Below are 20,328 nucleotides of genomic sequence, written 5' to 3'. Positions count from 1 at the left end.
GGGATTAAACAACATTATCCTATTGAACAACTTCTTGCCCAGCAAGCAGGCTCTCATTGCTTCACAAGAAGTGCAGACATGCAGACATCTGCCTTTTTTTTTCCTCAAGCAAGAACAGGTAGGACTCTGACTGTCAGGGCTTCACATACAAAGGTCCCAATCCCAGACTAGGCCCACAATCCAATGGACCTCCACAGCTGTGGGACTGCTCTCAAAACCATTAGTTGATGAAAAAATCCCCCCCCAAAAAGTATTAAGATGTTTTTGCACTTAGGTAGGTGGTTTGTATGTTTGTTTGTTTGTTTTTGTTTTACTTTCTGCTCTTTGAGCACTCTGGAAAATGCAAAGCTTCTCCTCAAACACTGCAGCTGTTTTATGTAAGTGAAAACCTAATGTTCTCAGATAAGCATTACTCTGGAGCGTCAGCATGCATATTTAAAGGTGATGAAGTGCCAACACAATACTAAGAATTAGTACTGTGTATTGCTGTGTAACTCACACTGACTAGTTCCTGACTTACCATGTAATATTGATGAAATAGGCAAAACTAATTTAAGCAGAAAAATGCTCCCCAGGATATATAAGAGTTACAAAACCTCTCTCCAAGTAGACAGGAAGTAGTGGGCAAGCATGTCAATTTTATGTGTCCATAATTTTAAGTATCTTGCAGTGAAATGTAACTGGTCCTTTACAGGCAATCAACAAGACCAAAATATTAAAAATTCTTAAATAAGATGAAGTCTGGAGACCTTGAGGTTCTAGTTAAGAGTACTCTAGTTCTTCACCATACTAATTCCTCTTCTACAGAAACAGAGACCACAGTGTAGAAAGCAAACCCACTGCCCATCCTTACACAGCTCACACTAGTAGTAGTAGTAGTAGTAGTAGTGCAGTCCTATCAAAGTTTGCAGTGAAGTGTGAATTTTTAGTTACTTTGAATTGCATTTCCTCTGGGATACAAATATAGCATCTGAGTAATCTAAACAATAATTTAAGAATTTGGCTGCTAGTGCTAGCTTCTACTGCTTGTGTTTAAAAACAAGAAAACATCTTGTAGCATAAAAGAAGGATCTAGTTAAATGCTGTTATTTTTTTTCTATCTAATGTTCACTTAAAATGTGCTTATAATTATGTTGAAGGGAAGAAAGCCAAGTAGAATTACTAAGTTAAATATCTGAGGTGGAGAAAAACTTCCGTGCCCTCTAGGGGTCCTTAGAGATACGAAAGACACAAGAGAGTGCATGCAAATTACGAATATTTCAAACACAGCCACTTTTGATTATAAATATAAATCTAGGTTCTCTCACCCTTATTTTCACTTTGCTTTTTTGTTCCCAGAGACAGAACACGTGCTCCCCGTTCTCGGCTCCTTCTTGCCAACCACTCTGAGGAGCCAGTCCAAAGCCCCAATTACCCCTCCTGACAGCAGGGCCAGGAGGGGCAAACCTCTACCTGCTCTTCAGCTGTTCCACTTCAAAGGTACGCTGATGCCGTGGGTCTGTGTCGTGGGGTGACAGCCTTTATCCCAATATCGTGTGTTATGTCTGGCAGCTGTGCCTTTTCCCCCACCCCCCCCCCCCCGCCGGCAGTCTGGCTGTGGCGGGATGGGGAAGAGAGGAGGAGGGGGGGGTGTGACCAGGCACTTTTGGCTTTTGGCTTTTGGGCTGCTTGGCTTTAGCTAGCTGCTTGCTTGCTTGCTTGCTTGCTTGCTTTTTGCTTTTGCGCTGTTTTTTTTTTTTTTTTTTTTCCTTTTTCTTTTGTTCTCTCTCTCTCTTTCTTACCCTCCCCTGAAGATTCTGGACCGGCTCCGGATCGGACCTGCGAGCTCCAGGACACCCGAAGCCTGCTAGAGAAGATTCGGCGCCCTCCACAACACAGTCTGGTCCCTTTTTTCTTTTCTTGTGTTGGGGAGTGTTCTTTTGTTACTTGTAAATAAATAGGTTTTGTTTTCCACTTTGCTCCTCCGAGGAATTCCTTCCCGAACCCGGTGTTGGGGGAGGGGTGGTTGGAGGTTTGTTTTGTTCTGGGGGGCTCCCTCTTGGAGATTTCCCCTAATTTGTCCTAAACCAGGACAATAATTTTTTTGGTGCGTTGGCCGGGAAACCGGAGGCCAAAAACAGTGGAAAAAAAACCTATAACAATAATATTTTGGTTTTGGTTGTTTTGTGGGCATATTGGTGATTTATAATGTCATTTGGAGTGGAAGCTTGCCGGTTTTTCTGGTCCCTAGGGGCTTTTGAAGTTTTAATACCTTTGTGGTCCCTAGGGTTATTTCCTTACCCCAAAATAGCTCTGATGTTGTCCCTAATAAGTAGCTTTTGTAAGCGGGGGGCACTAACCAGAATAATCATTGTGCTGGCCTTATGTGTGATGATGTGTCGGATAACAGTGCTGGACTTTATTTCAGGAATGTATGGATTGTTGTCATGGCTGTGTACTCAGTTTGTTTGGGGAGAAGAAGAGGAAGGGGCTTTTCAGCCTTTGTCTTCCTTCTTCTCCTACAAATTGTTGACATCTCTATTAGAAAATACTGACTTTCCCCTTCATCAGCAGTTAAAATTATGTGTAACGCTATTGTGGCCATGAAGGTACAGGAACCCATCCCCCCGTGATCCTCACGTTCAGGAGAAGGAGGGTGGAGCAAATAGCTGGAGAGTTTGTAGAACTCCGACGCAGGATTCACCAGCACCCACAAGGCAGAGCTCACAAAGCAGCACCCAGACTTAAAAGCATTGCTCTCTGCCACAGGTAACCCCATCAGATTGGCTCACGTGTGCACAAAGAGTAAGGATGGCAAGCACATGGTACGCATGATATAAACCCAAAAAAATCAGGCAGGCTTGAGCCTGCTGCTGATACAGGCATCAGCAAATTAAGAACGGGTGTGAATTCAGAGCATGCCTTGACCAACGCTTTTGTTTTTCTGCAGGCACCAATGAATTAACAGGAATCTGCAAGTAATCCCCTGTATTACACACTGATAAACATGTCACTTGTGACTGTATCAGCGGAGACATTAAAAACAAAACAAAAAAAGGTAAATTCAGACTCCAGAAATCTGAAAAAACACCCAAAGCATATGATACTATAAAGCCAGAAAGACTGATATTCTTTGTAGGCATGAAATAATGCAACTATCAAATCAGAGGAGGTACCATAGTACTAGACAAAAAGAAAATCATATACAGTCATGTATCAAAAGGATTCCTTAACTCTGATCTCAAAAGTGTGACCCCAAATTTTGAGGAAGAGAACACTAAAGGTAGGTAGACAACTGTAACACCGATGAAAAGACAAGGTGGGCTTACCAAATGTAGACCATACAAGATAATTAATTACTTCAAATAAAATAAGTAAGTGTTAGACAAAAGGAAAAGAAAGCAATACTGTAGTGCAATTCAACAATATGGACCTCATTAAACATCCAAGAGAAGGCAAGAGAAGAGTACAAGAAATTAAGACTAAAAATAAGAAGATAACACGGTGCACCAAAAGGAAACTTTTGCGTGGGAACAATTACTCCGTAATCTCCATGATATTTAGAAAATTTACGCTGGGAATGGTCCTAAAGAATTTTTCTTAATGATCTTGACACAGAAGAGCACTCATGATCCCTGAGGATAACACAATGCTGGGACATACCAGGTATTGACAGCTACAGCTACTTTAAATTAAGTTCACCGCTGCTGTCACCTCTTTGTCCCAGCTGCTCTGTGGCCCAGATGCCTGATGTTCCTGCCAGCCCAGCTTCCTCCCACGGTCCTGCTGTCTCATACAGACCTACAGGCCAGCCAAATTAAATGCTTATGTACACCATTCAAAGCAATTTCAGCAAAGGGAGGGAAAGTAATGGAGCTATTGATGGAATTAGTAAGAAATGTGAATGAGTTTTACTGAACTAGCAAGCCCCAGGATCGGAAGTCATGACAAATTAGTGATTATTAGAATTGGCTGTTTGTGTAATTTTAAATTTTTTACAGGCAATATAATTTTGGACTGTCTCTAGCACTATAGGAACCTGTATACAGAATAAATCTGCATCCTTGCTGACTTAGGAAAAGCTACTAAAATCTTTATATTCTTATATGATTATTAACTTTATCCTGAGGGAAGGCAAGTTTCTGATGAGTCAAAGATGTTATCAAGTAGCTCTACCTCATGAATCTGTTATTTCAAAATACTTCACCAGGTGCCTCCTAGTCTCTCTCTACATCATTAGAGAAAGATTAGTTAGGAAGTGGTGGTGGGCTAAATCAACCACACCTCCCTTCCTCCATTTTTTCTTGGCACACGCATTTGGAAAATATTCACATTCTTCCCTTTTACTTTTAATTACATCTTAGTAAGGGATTGCACCAGATATACAACTTGCCACATTAATTTGGGTCGTTAATGGCAACACACTCAATGCTATTTTTTTTTTGCTTTGGCAGATGACTTTGAGGCTGACTTTCATCATTCCACCAGACCTTTACATCTCTTTGTCTCCACCTTAAAAATCAAGCTAAGCAGTCGTTCTGACAATTTATGCAATTAGCAGTTTTAGATAAATAATACTTTTTAGAGCGAAAGGAAGGAATTCTGTGGTAACAAAGCAGGAAATTTTGACAGCTCATTGTGTTCCCAAATGAAACGGGCAGGGTGAAGGGAAATGGTCAGGGTACAGATTCTCCTTGACTGCTTTGGGCTGAAGATGCAGGGCTGGAACATCTGCAGCTGCAAACACCAGGGCCTGCACCCTCACTGGTGCCAAGCTGCCACGAGAGCTTCCAGCAGGGAGACCTCCCAGGGGCTGCTGTGCTCTTGAATTTTACTTTGTCGTTGTTAAAACAAACAAGAACACAAGCCAAATAAACCAAAGCAACCCGTTTAAGGAGCCAGTGCTGTGACTGACACGCATGGCAGATCACAGGGACAAGAAAATCATCTACAGGGCAAGAACCACTGCACTACTATAGCATCAAGGGCACTTCAAGATGGTTCAGAAGGGTTAAGAAAAAAATGAGGCAGCTCTTAACTGCCTTTCACATCTGGAGGAAAGAGCCATCTGCACCGAGGAAAACAACTTCTCCAAGACTTGCCTGAAACAGCGTGCGATTCAATTTCACTGAGCAAGCACAACAAATTAGGAAAGAAAACAGGCCCATAGCTGTGACAAAACAACAGAGCAGCTTCATCCAGCAGAAGTCAGGACCAACCACCAAATTATTGATTCTATTTAGTACACAGCTCCATGTGGTAAATCTGGAATACCACAGCAAATTCACAAGAGGTTACAAGTATTTATTGCAGTCAAGCTTTCTTACAATCTTCATTCCAGTATTGCTTAAGTTGACTGTTCAGAGTACATACTGCAGTGGCTGACAACTTTCCATGGAAAACCAAGTGGAGTAGTAAGGCCTCCTGTGGATTCCATGGAGCCCATGGCCCCTCCACTATTTCAGTTATGAAAAGGCTTGGGATTTCTGACCTGAGGAAGAGGGCTTGATGATGTTTTAAGCATCAATCTGGTTCTAGTGAAAAGGTTTCTAAAAGAGAGAAGCATTGCTCTGTAAAAGTAGCAAACTCAAATGAAAAGCTATGTTAAAAGTGAGCACCAGAATTACTGGAATTATATTTTTATTTGAAGACATCAATACTTGTTCATGGTGATTCAGGCTGGTTTGGATTATTTTCATTCTGTTGTATTAGTGCTATAAGTGTTACTGTAAATTCTTTTTTGTCGAAGGCATTTCATAAAGATTTCTCACGTGCATCAGATCTTCTGAACAAAGCCATTTCCTCTGAACAGACACAAAGAGACTGATTTAAGGGTTACAGACTCAGGATGACTCCCCTTTGCAGAAGGAGAAACTGCAGCAGCCACCTCACTTCATTCATTTGTAAGCACTGAATTTTTAAACATGTAAACATTCCAAAATGTAAGTTTTTCCGTGCTGTATGCTGGATGATTCTACTATTTCTGGTAGTAGTCCTAATGAGCTCATAAGTATAGATTTCATCCAATGTATTCTGTAGTTTTGTTTCAAAATGCTCTGCAAAGGAAAGTAATTGATGGTACTCCCTTTTTACAAAAAGAGCATAAAATGATGATGTAGAAACTGTAGTTCAGTTTTGTATATGTGTTTTACACAGAAAATGACTTAATTTCCCTTGCAGTGGTCCTACCCTGTGCATGAATTATTTTTATTTATTTATTACCAGTCAATTACTTGACATTCAGCTATTAAAAATTCCTTTTCCAGCTGCAGATGAGACATTTCACACGTGTTCTGTTTTCTTAGTGCTCTGAAGTCCATGGTTGTTCTTATGTTTAACAAGAACTACTGAGACTGTTTTACTGTATCTGCCAGCACTAATTTCTGCCCTCCTTTACTGATCAAAATCCATACCACAGCTGTATCTTAACCTACCATAAAGTACCATCACCACTCCCTATCACTAAATCCCTATCACTCCCAGTTAGTAAAATGCATGAAAGAGAAGCTGACAGTCTGTTCATAAAGCCCTTCTCAATGCTGGAATTCTCCTGGTATGTCTTACCTGGATAGAGAGGAAGACCCAAGGATCCACAGGCATACCTTTAACAGCCGTCCATTCTGACAAATGAACAAGTTAAATGAGTATTTTACAGCCACTCCAGAAATCCTCTCTTTAACCATATCATATAACACCAGTGACTGGTGAAAAGACTGAACTGATGAATCTTGAGACATAGCTCTTAAAACTTGCAGACTTTGGAAAGAGTCCTTGCAGACAAGTGAAAACCAAAAGGATGCAAAAACTGCCATCGAGAACCAGAAAACAGCAGTCATCAGCAACTGAGATATTGAAGCAGCACCCACATTTCCCCCTTCATAGACCTGCCTGCTCTTGCATGAGCACATGTAGAGCAACACTTACATCTGACTGTAAAAGTGGCCAGAGTCGACTGACAGACATCAGCCCTCCATTTCATGAGCAAACAAAGGTAGGTTTCCAAAACATCAATGTGTTATATTGCACTGGCAATTCTTTCACTTGTTTTTGAGTTTGATAATGGGCTACGAATTATTGCCTCAAGGTCAAACGTACTTCACACCCTCGTAGGTCTAAATGAGTGAAGTAGGTGCCTCCACCCAGTGACTAATGCTTCAAGAGATTTTCAAAGACCCAAAATGTTTCTGACTGATGCAGATGGAGTCTAAGACCCTTTTCCTGAATTAGGTGCCACGATTATAAGCAGAGCATGAGGAGGGAAGAATCCAAGACCTCACCCTTGAGGACTGCATTCAGAAAAGTGAAACCACACCAAACCCCTTAGCTATGGGTATGCCTTTCACTGTGATTATCCCTGGGACTATTTGGTAAGAAACAGAACAGATACATGCACCTTTGGTTCACACCAATGTAGGCACACCCTCAAAACACGTATGTACTGTGTACACTCATACAGTGTAGTATTATCCCACAGCTCAGTTAAACAAAAAACAGCACTTGTTACGCAACAGCCATCGGAGTGCTGTTCTGGATAAAACACAATAACTTATCTCTTTGATTCTACTGCATGATGTCTCCTTAACTTTCAGTATTTTCTAGATATTTTCTAGTATTTCTAGATAAAATACAAAAGTTTATATAAAAGTTTACATTAAATGCTAAACCACTGGACACGAATACAGCGAGGAGCATAAGAATGGGCAATTTGCACAGCCTGCTTAATTAGGAACATTTCCTTTTGAAGACATGAGAGATTCAGATATAGGAAGGTACCTGCCAGTACAAATTTTGTAAAATTCAGCCAATGGCTTTCACATGCACATAAAAAGATAGACAAGTGTTGCTATCTAGCAGGAAAGGATAGGGAGTTATAGAAATAAGGTCAGGAGACAGGTCTTGAAAATAAGAATCCAACAAGAGAGAATGCTGTATAAATACAGCATTTCAAGTGCAGAAGTCATCTATCACCACCTCCATACTTGAAAGGCATGGTTTGGACAACCACCTTGACTTTGGTAAATATTTTCCTTGCACTGTATTTTAAAGACCAAGCCATCTACTATTTAGAGGGGCTGATGGTATCTTGAGAGTCTCACAGCTGGGATCCCAAATGGAAGCACTCTGGCTGACTTCAGGCTTACCATACTGCTGCTGCTCAGCAGGGCCGGCCCAGTAACAGAGGTCCTGGGATATTCTGAAGCAGACAGGATCCTCCAAGGATCCTAGGAACCACCTGTCTGTATGTTTTGTATGGTGTTATTGGTCGGGCATTTCTGTCTCCATATTGATCACTGACTTTACAGGGAAAAGTGGATGTTAATATAGATATGGCACTGAACTGTCTTGATAATCTTTTCTTCCTATATAGTTTGATGGTTTGTAAATGTCTCTGCATTAGAGGACAGGAGCCATGTCAGCAGAATCAGGTTCTTGCATTGCTATCACTCCTTTTACTATAGAGCCCTCCTGCCAAATGGCAAAGCTTACTGGTTTTCCTAAAAATGAAATTGAATTGTAACAAACACCTTAAAAACTAGACGATAAAAAGCTGTAATAAAAGTAATAACAGCTACCGCATAGTCTCAGCAACAGGTAGTAGGTTGCATTACCATGGCAACTTTGAACATAAAATCCTACTGTCATGCTACTCCCATCCCTCTCCCAAGTAAACTGCAGCATAAATAAAAGAACATTATTACTTATTCAATTTGAAATTTTGTGATTCTAGTCTTCAGCCAGTATCTCAACTACTGAAATAAACATTTATTTAATAACAAACTTCTAAGACATCTGCACTCCCAATTCCAAGTCATTAGGCTTTCATTTTGTGTAAAAGAAAAAGATCTGTTTTTTCTAAGACCAATGCCAAAAAGAGGTATAGAATTCAAATCTCTATGCAGAGTGCAATAGGTGAAGCCATTTCTGTTGCCATTCCCCAAAGATAAAGATTTTCTTCTCTCATGAATACATCAAAACCCTAAGTTATCCTGAATATAAATTACATTTTCTTAACTCTAATAGCATTCTAGATACAGACACTTTTTCAGAGACCCTTTTGTATTTGCCTATGTATTGTAACTTCAGACTGAATTCTTTCAAACATCTACATCTTATTTTATTATATGGATTTCTGACTTGAACATTGTTAATGCTTTAAATGCTTCTAGTGTGAGAACACAATTGGACTCATTGAATCCACCAGCGAGAGTTTCGCAGTTGAAAAACAGATTCTTTTTCTGCAGAAAGCTGAGCTAATTGTCCAGCATTTATTCAACCAAATCTGCTTTACATTTCTGCATTCTCATTTCTCACCCACCAATAATATTTGTTAAGGGATCTCTTAAAATAACTTTTCATTTTTGTTCTGCAAGTTCTTCAAGAACTTATATGTAAGTATACACACATAATGGGTTGCACTGACTGAGCCACAAGATATGATTCTCATTTTCTGCTAAGGCACTATTATGTTGGCAAGCAGGAAACATTTGCTATTACAATCCATGTAAATCTAGCACAGCCATTGCTTAAAATTTTATACATTATATATAACTAATTTATGTAAAATAGCAGTCGATATAATGACATAAATATTAATGAAAAAATGCTGTTCATTCTAAAGTGGAATAGAACATTTTTTTCAAATGTTCAGAAATTTGGTATTAGTATTTTTTGTTTCTGAGAAAGATAAGGCATGCTTGGAAATAATACACAGGATGACAATCATAAGCCCTGAGCTCATTTCCTGGTTTCTTATGGAACAAACTTTTCTTTCCATGCCTCAGTTTTCCACTTCTGTGTTTTGTTTGTTCTGAGTAGACAGCGAGTTCTCTAATGCAGGGCCTCGGCGCTTCCACAGCATTTTCTACCTGCAGTTCTGGTCCTGGTTTCTACATTACCACAGTTCAAACACTAATTATCTCTGCTTTTTTTACAACCAACAGCTAAGTTAGACAACACAATAGAAAATGAATGCACAGGGGTTTACTGGTGCCATTAAATCAAAATATGCTTTCAACTCTTTAACGTGACACTTAAGAAAATTTCCCTCTATTTCCACAGCTTTGCCCACAAGATTTCTCCACCCTCTCTTTCCCATTAAACTACAAAAGACACATGTTTAAAACCATAAGTAGTAATACAGCAATTGCCATTGACTACTTTTGAAACACCTAACATTAGCCAAAACCTCAAGTCTATCAACACTTTTCACAGAACAGAAGCCTGTGGAGCCAAGCAGGAAAAGCACAAGCCCCTCTGAATTTGCTCCCCTCTGATTTTTGTGCTGAAATTGCACGGCTGCCATTTCCCTCACACAAGGAGACTGAGTCTCTGCTGATTCAGTCTGTCTCACCATATCTAACCTGTGGTGCCTGCTCAACCCTTTAAGGTGCAGCAGTACAACGCTGGAGAGGAGCGAGGCACAATAAACTTAAGTTGTCTCAATCTTCTGCATTGACCACAGGATGATCCTTCTTTGTCAGTCTCTGCATGTTCTTCATCTCCTCTTTTCCAGCTCTGCTCTGCATCACACACACACACACAAATATATGTATATAAATATAAATATATCCCTAAGTCTAAAGTGACCCTTCTTCCCTGCCTCTGACCAGCAGTAATTCGGCCTCCCCTTTGCTCCCTGCCCTTTCCTGAGGCTGGAGTGCTGTGCAGTGCTCCAGTAAAATCCAGCCCAGCAGCTCTGGCCACTTTTTCTTCACCACGGGGATACCCCAAGGGTCTTCCAGGCTGGAGAGAGCAATGTCAGGGAGAAGGAGGAAAAGGAACTGAGCACTGGCTTGGCAGCACATGGAGGTGCCTGTTACATCTTGCAGGAGAAAACTTCACTCACGACCTGAAGCTCTGCTCTGATTAAAAGCTTTATCTATAGGAGAGAGTGCAGGAACAGATGTCTTGAGGTTAATAATTTGAATTCTTTTTGTACATTATATACTACAATAAATTCTTCTCTATCTTTTGAATTCAAAAGAAGTATCTACAGTAAATAACTGTAAATCTTTTTATTTATTTTTAAATTTGGTCTAGTACCAAATGGAACATATAAATACCTCCATAGCTCAGTGAATTATTGATCAATAAGGCAAAAGAACTTTGTCCAAAATAATCACTGGTTTTTAGTGATAAGGTAACCTCAGCATTATTTGTTTATTCAAGGTGATTATTTCCCGAGCTAGTCCTGGACTAGTCTACATCTTATCATGCAATACTTCTTAATCATAAAGTATTTTTTAAATAAAAAGACAGCACATGTATGTAACATAACTATTCAGGATGGAACCTGTTACATTTTGATGACAGACACAAGAACAAAGCTGCATCAAGTGGAAGCTGAGCTTAACTGATCTACTGTTTGGAAAATACTTTCTTCCTGTTTTGTACACTGTATTTTTCAAATAATTCATTGGATCTAAAAAAAAAATCAAACAAAAAAAACCCCACCAAAAACCACCACACCCAAATCATCACAATGCAGAATCCCAATCTGGCTATAATTTAGCAAAAATGCTACCTCTTACAATTAAACAGATCACTCATCTGGATCATTCTTGCTTGTTACTATGCATTTAATTCTTAAACCTTCAGAAAAGGATGGCAAAAGAGAAAGCTCTGGATCAATCTCATGTTACTCAAACATTAGCATAGTCTCTGTGCACTGTTCACTGTCATGAGTTACAGTCTAAAGTACAATTAAATAGCAGTTTACTTTTTTTCTCCATGGCACATTCTTAAGAGAGGTAAGCACAAGCTGGCTCAAAGGAAAACAATTATCTACGCATTTCTGTAATTACAAAACACCTGATAAACCCATCTAATTAGGTGCTTCCCATGGGCTGTCTGGTTATTTCCCCAGAGCCTGGTTTTGTGTTTCCTGGGATGGCTGAGCCCTGGGCCTGGCACAAAGCAGCAGCAGCAGGAGCAAGTGGCATCTGGGCCTCTTGGCCAAGCCATGTGCTGGCAACCAGAGCTCCACTGAGCCCAGAAAACGGCCAAGCTGCTGCCAGGGAGTCCTGACCCAACTTCTGTAGACAAATATTAGCTGGGTTCCACTCCAGCTCTTTATTCCAGAAACTGCAAAACTTTATCATCGGGAAGGAAGAGCAACCAGCAAGGTATGGGAAAAGGATGGCTGACCATAACCATAACCAAAGCCCCTCTCAAGGACCTTTCTGATTTCACTTTGACAAACAACAACGTCCCATAAAGAACCTGCACTGAACATTGCCCTTTGTGAGGAAAGGCCAAGCATACCCAAAGAGAGGAAAATCCTATCTTGCCCTAAAAATAAATAGATTCTGCTGGGCCCCTCTTCTGCTGAGGAGAACAGACAGACCAGGGGAGAGAAAGCATTTTCCTCCTTCCTCCTACTCTGTACTTGCTTCCAAAAGAAGTCAGAAAAAAACCTGGTTTTCAGATACACTGCTCCACATCTGCATCAATACATATTTGATTAATAAGCTTCTGAAACCACCACAAATGGGCAAAACCATGAATTGACACTGTAAAAACTGTGCAAATGATTCATTTGCTAACTGGCCCAACCCACAGTCTCCATTTATGAACAACTACACTGGAACTACACCTAGAGACTATCTGCAATTCAGGCCCATTGTGGCATAAACCTTGCCAAAGTTTTATTTATTGTGTCAGCATCAAGAACCAGGAGACATATACAGGCAACCCATGGTGAAGGGAGCCAGTGAGGAAGCTTTTTGGGATGTTGGCAGTCCAGAGCAGGCTGGCATCATACCCTTTCTGGAAGCCAAGACACACAGTACTATCTTCCTACTTAATGTCTTCCAATTACTGCATCCTTTAAGAAGGGTCATTTGTAAATACATTTAATTTTTTAACTATAAGGTTAACTTCATATTTGAAGTTTCCACTAAAATCTCCCCTGCATTTAATTCCTGTTTTTAGTTAATACAGAAAAACAATAAAACCAAAACAACATCAAAAATATTCACAACATTTCAGATGTTTTTACATGAGAAATGCCTGGTCCTCCAATGGACAGCATACACTGCAATACAGCCTTTCTCCATAACCAGGATTGAAAACAGAAGCTGAGGCTTTTGTCTCCTGTGTTTTAACATACTCTTAGGGAATTCAAATAATTGCTCAAGTCTTTCAGAAAGAAGAGAAAACTGCAATCTAAAACTTGTAATTCAACAAAGATAGTTTTTTTGGGTTGAGGCAAAGAATACTGGGGATGTTTTTATAAATCCCAAAGGAACAATAAACTATGCAAATAGTAATTTAATTTTGTTTTCTCTCAAAATTTACCTTTCAATTACAGCTCAGCAACCCAGGAGTTTTATCTCAGATATTAAACAGATCCTTTTCTGAGCAATCCAGCTCCTCAGGCTCCTCCTCAAATAGTATTTTAAAGGAGAAAGAGCAAGACAGTGCTTCAGTATTTGCTCTTCACAACCCCCTGTGAATTCCAACAGAGAACAGCTCTGGCAGAGACCTTTTGGCATGTGCATGTGAAGACACATAAAAAATATTTCTCGACTCATACTCTTGTGCAATTCATACCAAGCAAAGTGTTTTGGTTTTTTTTCTTTTTATTTTGCATTTGGTGGGGAGTTTTTTGTTGTTGTTCTGGGAACTGAAAGACATAACAGAAAAAAACTGTAAGGTTACTCTCTTTTTCTTCAAAACAGATCGGTTTGAATAAACACTGAGCATAACTTCAAGCAATATTCGAAAAAAGATTTTGTTTTTCCTAAAATCTACCTTAATAGGATATTCAGAAACTAAGAATTAGCAAGAAAAAATCAAGACCTGTATGAAAATAATCTTAACTAGTTAGACTCTACTTCCAAATGATATCTAATATAAAGGTTCTGTAAATTAGATTTTAAATTATTACAGAAGAGCAGTTCTGAAACTGTGATAGAAAACTTCCACCTTCTTTACTCAAATATTTGGCTGACTGACTGAGCCAGTGAAACATGTAACGCTTGGAAATTTTGAAAAAGTTAAATTTTAATTTGGTTCTACACTGATGAGAAAGTCCACGAAGATTTGTAAGAATCTGGTCATCATTATCACATTACTGAAGAATGCAATAAAATTCTGTCTATATTTGTAGAACCGACTAATGTTTTGGAGCAGGCTCTAATACAGATGTATATTACTGGGAGAAACGCTGTACTCCATTAGTTCCCACACAAGTGTAGCAAGGTGATTAATGCACACTGTACTCACAGCTATTCAAGCACAGATCCTCTATCAACCATATGATGAAAAACATTGATTAAAATTTTACCAGCTGACAGAAGTGTGCCTGCTGTCTTACCAAAGGACAGACATTCCAGTTTACCTTAAAGTGAGCCTCCTGGTTTATTCCTCCCCAACACCAAGCAGCTGAGTAAGTCTTTCTCCAGAATGCAACATGATCCATTGAAGTAGGAAGGGATTGGTATAGAGAAAAATAAACCAGTTCTTCCATCACCATCTTATTTGTTTAGTACACTGCAGCTGTGAGCTCATACTTCAGATCAGTTGTTTCACTATGAGATGTTCCTATTCTCTCAGTCTTTATGAGATGAAGCTCTGGAAATGTTTGTTGGGGTTTTTCCCCTAGATATAGGAAGAACAGTTATTCCTAGATCTCAGATATCAAGTGCTGGGTGCCTTCAGTACCTGTGTTGGCTCCTGCAGTTGCTCTGAGATTTGCTGGCCCATCTCCAGGTGTCCCACCAGCCCTGGACACCGAGAGATCTTGTGCACAAAGGCCAGTGGAGGTAGTGGCTACATGTGGTCAGTCCCCACAAAGGACACGAACAGCCTGCCCTGCTGAAAAAAGGAATCTGATTTTTGTGAACTGACTTTCCATTTGTATAATAAAAGGGGAAAGTAATTTCCACTCTATGCAAATGGGAGTGAGGTTCTGGGGGTGAGCTGGTCACCTTCCCATCCGCTGATCACCTCTGTGACCTCACTTCCCAATCTCAGTAACTGGCACCATCACTGGGGACCAGAAAAGTAAATATGTTGGTCTGGGGAGGTGTTGGGAGTAACAGGGAAAAAAAGAACAGGTTGTCCTGAGCCTTCCACAGAAGGAATAGCAGATGCAGCACACCCTCAGGCCCCTGGGGCAGAGACAGTAGTCTCTGTTCCCACATCTTTCATTTTCAGAAACTGAATGACTGCATTTGAATTCAGATACTGCAAAGTCCACAGATACTGCAGAAACCACTGTGGTCAGTGAAAAATCAAAGTTGTTGGCAAGGGTGAAGGGTGAAAACAAACTCAGGCAAGCAGGATGCTACCACTACTAAAAGGATATGCTATTCTGTTTGCATATTACTGAGGAGTCTTGACAACTCAGATCAGAAACAGGGTTGGAAGTTACAACTTGTAAAAATCACATGTATTCAAGACCTTGATCTAACAGCCTCAGAATTCTGTCTCCTAAAAACAAGCAATGACACCCAGCACTCCTAGGATGCTCAAGTCAGGCTGTGAGGAAATTCAGCAGAGAAATTCAGAGAAATTCAACACACTTCTAAAAACTAGATGCAAAAATTCACTTGTAATTTTTTTCCCGTAGTCAGGTAAATACTTGAAGTGGAACAGACAGAAAGTGCAAGAAATTGAAGTTAATATACACTTTCTAAAATGAAATATATGTGACTATAAGTAAGAAGTAAGCCCTGTAATCCATCCTCAACATGCTAACACATAAAAAGGAAAAATACTACAGTATACACAAATATCCAGAGACATTAGTGAAGAATGGAGAAACAGAACTGGGTTTTAGCAAATCACTAAATTGCCTTCAGCAATTTCTTGTCTAGCAGATATAAAAGGATATCAGATTTTCTTTCTCTATAACATGAGCTTCTCAAAGAAGAGCATACATAGCTAAAGCAGAGTAGTACATAGGTTGTTATTTGACTTTCTTTCACAGATTCTAGGCACTGGAAAAAGATCCACCTTTGCCAATAACCTTTGTAGCACTACTTACAATCCTCAGAAAATGTGCATAATCATAAAAAGACCAGTAGTCACAGAGTACAAATGTTTTCACTGCATTTATGAGAGGGTGGAGGGAGCCAGAGGAGATCAAAGCCAACTATTCTACATTTTTCCTCAGTGTTTAGTCCAAGTGTCTCTTTCCTTCATTTATTTTCTCAGAGATTTTATGTGCTAAGTCTTATGATATTTTCAGCTAAAAAAAGTAAATTTTAGCTCATGTGAAATCCTGTATCATCTAATCAATACTGGAGCAATACTATGAGAATTTTTCTATGGATATTAACATTACATGCAGTAAAAAAAACCTACTGGAAAAAACCCTCCTATACCACAGGGCATCTTCAAATACCTTCAGATGATTTCACATCCCAGTCCTTTAAAGACAACATATTCCCTGAACAAAACAGTCTGAAATGTTTGATAGATTCCGAGAAGAAATTCTTTAGCAATCTTAATTCTCTAATGTTATCAGCAGCAATAAATAGGACAGGTGTGAAATATATTTATTTTATTGAAAGCTATTCTGCACATCCAAGAAAGCTTCATCTCTACCCATTCTTCAAAGGCTTTTATTATACAATAAACTATCAAAAAAGCCTTGTCTTTTTCCTCTCACATCAGTATGAATGAATTTGAGGTGGGTTTCCCTTCCCAATATAATTTTTTTCAAAACACCAGACACTTACCATTTCAGATTTATCATAATTAGTTTCACACCCAAAGACTGCCAACAATATGTGCTTGCTATTGTTTTTAGGAGCAGAAGTGGGTTTGTATAAACAGTTCTACATCATCTGCCTGGCAAGCCATCGGCTCCATCTGTGAGCAGCCCTTCAGTGTGGAAGTTCCTGCCTAATTACTGCAGACAGATGTTGTCCTGCTGTAGCTGTAGACACCGTGGAGGCTCCTGCCATGTTAATTAACCAGCTTAAAGACATTCCTTTTACAAAGTGAAAAACCTAGAAACATGGTGGAAATGCAAGGGCACACCTCACCTCCATTTTTTTTCCCCTGAACGTAATTTTCTCCATACTCCCTGTTAGATGCTCAGTGGAAATTCAGCCTAGCTTGGTATCTTTAGTATCTGTAACCCCTCCTCACCCAAGCAGTCCTTTTCAGATGGCTTTGGGCAACTACTCTGAGAGACCAGCACAATTTTATACTTGCCAGAGACTAATTTCACTAAAGTAGCCTATTAATAAATGGATCCACGGTATTTCTAAAGGTTATACTGACAAAACAAGTGGCAGAGGTGGTCATGAATTAAATCAGACTGGTGCAGGATTTGAGTAGCCAAGCTCCTGAAAAATTCTCCAATGGAAAAAAAAAACAAAGCACAAATAAAGAGGAATGAGAAATATGTAGTTACACACATGTAAAATATATGTTTATGTACATAAAAATAAATTGAAACACAATTCAAATATTTTTAAGATGTGATGTCTCCCACAGCAGTGAATTAGTAAGGTAGTCAAAATGGTTTTTGTGTAAATTATTTTATCAAGGGAAACAAAGGTTTAAACACTGCAAGTATTTCAGAAACCTGACCCTTTCCTAAAACCTTATTTACCAGTAAGATCCTAAGATGAATGAGTTTGACAAAAAGATTCAAGCTGGGAAAATAAACTGTCCTTTTATTCTCTTGTTTACACTTTTATTCTGGCTGGGAAAACAGATGTTTGGGGATTAACTGAAGGAAAACATATATGCCCTGCCCCTGTTATGTCTTCAAGAAACACCAAAGAACTTGTATATGACTAGTGGTAAAATCACAAAATATGCAGGGTTTTTAAACTAATATTGTTAGGGGCTGCTCTCTTTCACAAAGCCTTCTATAAGAGGTCACATCAAACCTGACCAGTTCAAAATACAGGTAGAACACCAGACTTTTCCAGTTAATGAAAGCAAGAGATAAAGGCAAAGTACACTCAGTTCATTCTTATCAAGATGTTAAATATAAAGTCCATTTCACCCATGGGAAATTAATGCTGGAAACTGAAACTGACTTCTGAGAATCCATTAAGCCCAAACTCCTTCACATCAAACACTGTTCATCCTTCACCCTATTATTAAGTAGAACATTTAGTTTACACAAAGGTGTTTTGGTCTTCAGAGACTTCTGTACTTCAGAACAAAGGTGGAGAACAGGATGGCACCTCAGGTTTTCAGTACCTGAAATCTCTGCAACAAGCGGGTAAGTGCTGCGCCCAGACAATTGCAACAGACAAACAAATGAGAAGAGTCATGATCCCCAAAAGTTACTTGTTTTAAAGGAAAATGATGTTGAAATTGAAAAAAATGTTCATATTTATACTCAGATCACTAAATGATCCTACAACATAGCTCAGTTTCTGTGACACAACATGGAGATTAAGGTGCAGAGCTGGACCTGACTCTTGGGATTCTCCTAACGCAGTCTAATGGAGAGGCAGCTCCTGAGTCTGGGCTCCAGTTCACAAACAGGCCATGTCCTAGCGCCACTTTATTTTTCCACTTGGTCCCAGCAAAAAGTGAATCAGGCTTTAAGTGCAACTGCAGCCTTCCATCTATCAGGTCAATGCACACTGCCCTACAGTAATGCATCACCAGCTATAAGGCAGAGGCAGGAGACAAGAGGCATTAACTAAAATCTACTCATAGCTGAGGGAAATGCTGATACAGAGAACTGAAAAATCCTATGAAAATTAACAGAAGAGCCAGGAGCACACAGCATTATGTCCTTGAAGTAAGGGAGCATTCATATACAATCTATTCCATCTTCACCGCCTATAAATAATTATCTCTTACAAGACTTTTGAACCTCAAATTACTAGATTTCATTAAATCCTCTCAGACATCAGGATAAATACCACTGTAAAAAAAGGATGTCTTTCCTATATGGGAGGTATTAGTCCTGAGGAGGTTCCACTGAGGAGTAGAAAAGAAATAACTTTTAAAAAGAACTTGGACATTGGTTGAGGCAAGACAGCAGTCAGTAATATAGAGCAAGGATGCTAAATGGCTGCAATGTACTCAGCAGGTTACCAAACAGCTGCACAAAATGAAATGGTAAAGCACATGCACACCCAAAATATGTGGTAGGCACACAGATGCTGGCGTACAGATGGCTGCTCTGAAAGATGTAAATGCAAATAAAACACCCTGCTGCCTAGAACATGATGTTCTTGAGCATGTGATGGCTAGTGTGAACTCTTCAAAAATATCTCATTTGGTAGGTACGAAAGATGATATGTAATTACTTCTTCACAGCTCTGCAGTAGGTCCAACATCCTTCCTCCTTTGTGTGAAAAATCTATTACAGTCAACTCTGAGCCTCCATAATTGGTCTCCATTAGTAATGATTTGCATGATATTACAGCTTTCACTGAATGTCAAGGTAATTTTCTTGTTTTCTTTCTTTGAATCCTTTTATGAATTTTAGTTTAAAAGAGTACCTACCGTAAACATGTTCTAACAGAGGAGACTGCTAAAGAAAAACAAATTCTAAAGGACATGAGACTGTGATTTTGAAGTATCTTGTCATTACAAAACTGACATTATTCATTTCTAGCTATGAAGACTTTGTATTTATTTTTGCACCCATCGTGAGGAGTGAAGAATTCAATTTTCTGATCTGACAATGGCATAGGAACAGGGTGGACCAATCTGTCACTCCACTTGGAAACTTGATAACGTGATGTTTTCAATTCATACAGCTTCAGCGGTTGCTAAGAAATCCAAAGTTAATCTTCACAAAAGCCATTTCTTAGGATTACATGCCAAAACTGGGCTTAGGACCTGCAGGCCTGAAGACTTCTAGAAAGAGGACAGGCCTGGGGTCACCCCCATTTCCAGCTGTGAGCCTGGAGGGGAAGCTGATGCTGGAAACAAGGCTGCCTCCCACCCCAGTGGTGTGTTGGAGGGGGGAGCATGGCACATGACAGAGATGCAGCAGCATGGAGTTGAAACATCCTGGCTTTACACTGTGAGACCCAAAAGAGATGCAGTACAAGCATCCTCCCTTCCAAGGAGCTGCTCTAGACTGAGACTGCCCCGAACTTGGCGGGTACAGGAACACAGACTGCCAGCACAGCTTCCCCGTGGGTGTGACTCACACTGTTCCTCATGGTGGTGTTGACAAGAGACTTGTGAAGAGTCTTCTCAAAACCTACCGACCCGAGCTATGTCCTGCATTTCCACATTTGACAAATGTAGACAAAGTCACTCTGTAGTCACTGACCTCTAACCAGGAAGGTTAAGATTCAGAAAGAAATACATATGATGGTGCTTCATTATGACATTTAGACATGGAAAATAAAAGGTAGAAGGAATGTATTGGCTGACACAATTGGACTGCTGTCTTTA

The 20,328-nt window shown here is 39.7% G+C and overlaps 1 protein-coding gene across 4 annotated transcripts in view; it reads right to left on the bottom strand.

Annotated features, from left to right (window-relative positions):
- Positions 1-20,328, bottom strand: part of PDE7B (phosphodiesterase 7B) — a 169,276-nt gene that overhangs the window by 37,019 nt on the left and 111,929 nt on the right. The window lies entirely within an intron of this gene.

Source organism: Zonotrichia albicollis, chromosome 3 (genome assembly GCF_047830755.1).
Source record: "Zonotrichia albicollis isolate bZonAlb1 chromosome 3, bZonAlb1.hap1, whole genome shotgun sequence".
In the NCBI taxonomy this organism is placed as follows: Eukaryota; Metazoa; Chordata; class Aves; order Passeriformes; family Passerellidae; genus Zonotrichia; species Zonotrichia albicollis.
Note: the sequence above shows the minus strand (reverse complement) of the source record. Positions and strands in the feature narration are given on the sequence as shown.